The sequence below is a fragment of the Triticum aestivum genome, chromosome 7D, assembly GCF_018294505.1.
Source record: "Triticum aestivum cultivar Chinese Spring chromosome 7D, IWGSC CS RefSeq v2.1, whole genome shotgun sequence".
Lineage (NCBI taxonomy): Eukaryota > Viridiplantae > Streptophyta > Magnoliopsida > Poales > Poaceae > Triticum > Triticum aestivum.
Window position 1 is genome coordinate 189,913,921 of NC_057814.1, and position 5,639 is coordinate 189,919,559.

Consider the following 5,639-nt stretch of genomic DNA (forward strand, 5'->3'; position numbering starts at 1 on the left):
CTCCTTCTTATCATCGCCATTCATTTTATCTTGATTAGCATGATTAATAGCAAGTTCATCATAGTTTTCATCACTAGAGTTGTCAACAAGTAAATCATCATCACCTAGCAAATCATCTTCATCACTATTGAAATCAACATACTCGGGATGTGATACCTTTGGGCCTTTAGCCATGAAGTATCTTCCAATTCCTTCATTTGGAGAGTCAAATATGTCATAGGAGTTGGTTGACACAAGTGCTAGACCGGCAACACCTTCATCTTGAGTATATTCGGAGTCGGAGTGATAACTTCTCTCGGAGTGATGGTCGGAGTCGGAGCCGGATACCCATTCACCAACGTGAGCTTGATGTCTTCGTTTTGTGTAGCTCCTTGATGACTTGTCCTTTCTTTCCGAATCCTTGCTTCTGCGAGAGGTTCTTTGTTCATAGCGATCATCTCTACTACTTCTCTCTCTTGGAGGTGATTCTTCTCTTTTACTTCTCCTTTTAGGTGAGTCTTCTCTTCTTTTGTAGGGAGCCTTACACTCATTTGAGTAGTGTTCGGGTCTTCCACAATTGTAGCAATTACGCTCACGACTAGAAGATCTTTTGTCATTGTAGGACCTTGACTTGGAACTCCTTTCTTTGCTTCTACTCTTGTAGAACTTGTTGAAATTCTTCACCATTAGGCTCAATTCCTCATTGAAGGCTTGTTTCTCACTTGATGATGTAGGAGCATCACATGAGGCTTTGTAAGCACCACTTGACTTGTTGTGAAGCTCTTCTTTATCCTTGAGTGACATCTCATGAGCAACAATTCTTCCAATGACTTCTGTTGGCTTGAGATCTTTGTAATTGGGCATCATTTGAATCAATGTGCACACTATATCATATTTTCCATCCAAGGCTCTTAGGATCTTCTTGATGATGAATCTATCGATAATCTCTTCACTTCCTAAGCCGGCAATCTCATTTGTGACGAGAGCAAGCCTAGAGTACATTTCAGCGACACCTTCGCCATCCTTCATTTTAAACTTGTCAAGCCGACTTTGAAGCACATCCAATTTGGATTCCTTGACGGAGTCGGTACCTTCGTGCATATCAATCAAAGTATCCCAAATTTCCTTTGCATTCTCAAGACGGCTGATTTTGTTGACTTCTTCGGGGCACAATCCGTTGAAGAGGATATCACAAGCTTGAGCATTGTATTGCAGCATCTTCAACTCTTCCGCGGTAGCTTCACGGTTCGGTTCTCTCCCATCAAAGAATTCACCTTGCAAGCCAATACACACAATAGCCCAAACGGCAGGGTTATGTCCAAGAATATGCATTTTCATCTTATGCTTCCAACTAGCAAAATTACACTAATAGGGAAAACCTTATACACGGGAGCTTACTAGTAGCGTGGGTTATTTTTCACGCGCTACTGCTACTTAGTAGTAGCCAGTGCAGTAAAAACGCGCTACTAGTAACCCATAGTAGTAGCGAGGGTAAAAAATCCGCGCTACTACTAAATAATTTTCATCATGCCTCCTCGGACATGCAGTAGTAGTAGCGTGTGGTGTTAAATCCGCGCTACTACTAAGTGGATAGCAGTAGCCCGTGTTGTACACCCGTGCTACTACTGTGGATAAGACGCACGGGTCAGTCGGCCACCCTCCACCCCCTGCAACCACTACCTCCCGTATCCCCTCCTGCGCCGTCCTCCCGTCCGTCCGTCGACGCAAAACAAAAAAAACAAAAACTAGCAATGGCGACCGACCCCCTTCCACCCCACTCCTCTTCCCCTCCTCGGGCAGCCCAGTCGTCATCACGACGAAGGACCAGAGAAGCGGGCAGGGAGCTCGAGGCGCCCTGCGCTTGGAGGGACAGAGGCGTCGGCAGCGGCGAGTTAGGGGCCAGCGATGGGTTCGTCTCCTTTGTCGGGAGGATGCTCTTCACCTCTGTCTTCCTCCTCCCCGCCTACCAGGAGTACGCTCTCCTCCCCGCTCCCCCCTCTCGCCCCACCAGATCTCGTCCGTGCCCCAGACCTGCCACCTCCCGGGGCCGACGCACCGCTCTGCGGTGGAGCCAGGCCCCTAGCTCCTGGTCGTCGGTGCGACGCCCGAGGGTTGGTTTGTGTGGGTGAATGTGGTGAGATCCGGTCGGGCGGTGCCTCGGTCTGTCCTGTCTGGGTAGATCTCGCCGGTGTAGGGTAGATCTTGACACGCCGTGGTGATTCGTAGATGTAGAGACGCACGGGGAGCACATGAGCATGGTCTAGAAGCTTCCAGGTCTAGCGTATCGGCGTGAACGGCATCTCTTTCAGAATGCATAGTTTACCTGTGGACATCCGGGCTTATCATTTGCTGCCTAATTGGCTAGCTAGCTTCACCCTGCTGGCGTTTTTGGTTCGATACCAAGGGCTAAGTTACGTTTGAATGCTGGATTTTCTATGGTATGGTACATCAAGTGTTGTGTCGCTCGTTCAGAGCATTTGAATGCCGGATTTTCTAAGTTAAGTGTTGTTAGCCGTGTTATGCTTCCAAGCTGGTCGTACAGACACCAATGGCACATTATAGCTTCACCATTTGGCCTTTTTGGGCGTTCTGCCGTTGGTTCTCGTTTAACCTCATTTTATTGGTATATACCTGCAGAACTGTTTCCATATCAAGGGCCATGTTATTGTTTGAATTTCAGTTTTTTATCTGGTAGTAGTACAGAAAGTGATGTGTTGGTTCTTATGCTAGCCCGTGTTATGCTTCTGAGCTGCTGTACAGGTCAAGTATCGCTCTCTAATTGCCGAATTTCTGCTTGGTTCTTCCAATGTACATGCAGGTTCAACGAGTTTGGAACCGATGGAGGACAACAGCAAAGTCTCTGAAGCCGAAGTTCAACCTCTTTGTCAAGCAGGTATCCGCCAGCATTGGGATGGCAGAGCCACACATTGATGTATGGATATTTTCTGGTTGCTTGCCCCGTTATACATCATTGTTTTTTGTTTAAGGATCCATTCACCTAGTTCCTAGTTTTGATGGCTTTTGTTCTGTTTGTTTACAGATCAAGTCTTCCATTGCCTTTACCGTGTTTCTTAAAGCCTTTGGTGGTCTCCTTTTCATCATCATCAGCTCGTTCGGAGCGTTCATACTGGTGTGTACTCTTCTTCTGCATGCACTATATCAAGAATTATTTCATGTTAAGGGGGTATCAAGATGCATACTATTGTGGCTGCCATTAAATGTAGACTTGCAGCACCATGTCTTCTTAAACTAATAAAAAGGAAGTATTGTTGCCATGCCATTTAGGTAGTTTTAACAATTTTAGTGTGTCCATTTTACTGGTTGTAAAATGCCAAATCTGGCATTGTTGCTGCTTCGATGTTTGATCTTCATACATTTTGCTTCTGCAATATCTTGTTGTAGCATCTGACAGTGGAATGCTTTAACAACAACCTTCCTGAAAGATTCCAAATGTGGTGGCAGGTTATTCTTATTGTTTAACCACTTGATAGGCTCATGTCTGTTGAGTTTGTGCAACTGATTTGCTGCAGTCCAAATTTACGTGTTTATGCTTATATTTATTGTTTGATATGTGACAATGCAACTGTTCTTTGAGGCATCAATCCATGATAACTGGGCATATCGGTTTATGCTTAGATATAAAGAAACCAAATATATATTCTATCTTATTATACAGAACCAATTATATTTAATCCATGTTAAAATGATTATGCATTTATCATGTTGGAACTTCTTTGTCAAGCAGGTCTCCACCAGCATTGGGATGGCAGTGCCACACATTGATGTATGGATACTTTCTGGTCGCTTGCCCCGTTGTACATCATTGTTCCCTTTTTAAGGATCCATTCACCTAGTTCCTGTTTTTTATGGCTTTTGTTCTGTTTGTTTACAGATCAAGTCTGTCATTGCCTTTACCATGTTTCTTAAAGCCTTTGGTGGTCTCCTTTTCATCATCAGCAGCTCGTTCGGAGCGGTCGTACTTGCGTACTCTTCTTGTGCATGCACTATATCTAGAATTATGTTATGTTAAGGGGGCATCTAGATGCATACTGTTGTGGCTGCCATTAAATGCATGTCTCCTCAAACTATTTAAAAGGAAGTGTTGTTGTCGTGCCATTTAGGTAGTTTCAAAACATATGATGTGCTCGGTTGTTAATGTTTTAGTGTGTGCTTCTCACCTGCTGTAAAAGGCCAATTCGGGCATTGTAGCTGCTTCAGTATTTGATCTTCATATATTTTGCTTTTGCAATATCCTATTCTAACATCTGAAAATGGAATACTTTAGCAATATAATCTTCCTGACTTTCTGCAACTAATTTTTGCTGTAGTCCAAAATTATATGTTTATGTTTATTGCCTTTTTAGTGTGTTGATATTTGAAAGGGGAACATGGCAACGTGTTGCACTCTTGCTTTTGTTTGAGCACTATATTTTATTGTTAACCATGCTATGGTCCAAACTCCTTTTTATTCTGCTCATATGATATTGCTCATCTTTTGTTTTCTGTCCGATGCCTCCTATATTTAGAGTAGAAATATTCTTAATTTAGTGTTTCTTGAACATGGCCAGGGCAATGGATAATATCTACTCTGGATAGTTGACAGAGGGAGTACATGCTAAGTTGACTTTTTCGAATTTGCTTATCCTGAAGATGCTTGCAAGGATGCAGAGGGAGTGGATCATCTGGAGAGATAGGATGCCACTGTTTGGTGTTTTTATGCATTTTGGTTTGCTTGTAATTGTGTTTACACTAGCTGGGAGTAAGTGACTTGGCAAGAAGTGTAGGTGTTTTAATTGAAGGCATGAAAAGCCATGACAATTATGTATGCTCTTACAGGATGTGCTCTAATGCCGCCGGTTTATTATAAATCTTGGATTAGTAATGATGTGTAATGCTGCTGGTTTATTGCAAATATGTGTTTGTTTTAGTTGGAATTGTATGCATAGAATGGAATTGGTGGATTTTTTAATTCCTAATTAGTTAGTAGTAGCGTGGGAAAACACCAGACGCGCTACTACTATTTCGTTAGTAGTAGCGTGGGTTTGCATCCGGGCTACTACTAACTTTTTAGTAGTAGCGTGGGAAAAAACCTGATGCGCTACTACTATTTCATTACTAGTAGCGCGGGTTGCACCCGCGCTACTACTAAAATGTTAGTAGTAGCGTGGGTTTACTCGCGCTACTACTAACTTTTAGTTGTAGCATGATAGTAGTAGCGCGGGCACCCGCGCTATTGCTAGCCAAGAAACAAGCGCTTCTAGTAGGCTTTTTCCTAGTAGTGTTAGTACCATCAAAGTAAGGACCTCTATGGTGGTAATTTCCCTCGCTAGACGCGTAGTTCGGAAGCGATCCTTTGGTGATGGTGAGAGATCGCATTAAGTCCAGAGCTTCGCTTAGAAGTGAAAACTGTACGGGTGGCTGAGGATCTGCGGAGCTGGGCCTGATGAACACCGCTCGGCCGCGACCAATGGACGCAGACCTCAACAGTTCAGAGTTAACATCCAGAGGTGAGTTCGGCTTCCTGACAACAGGGAGAACCCTGTTTGATTCCAGGTCTGCCAATAATATGGCTGCCTCTGGGTCTCCGGCAAGGAGCTCCGTAGTGGGAGAGGGTCCGGTGGGGTTCATACTCCCATCTTCAGACAAGGTGGTCCGCTCTG

General features: G+C 44.1%; 1 pseudogene; it reads left to right on the top strand.

Annotated features, from left to right (window-relative positions):
- The first annotated feature begins 1,661 nt into the window (after positions 1-1,661).
- LOC123169429 (uncharacterized) lies at positions 1,662-4,891 on the top strand (annotated as a pseudogene).
- Positions 4,892-5,639: the final 748 nt, after the last annotated feature.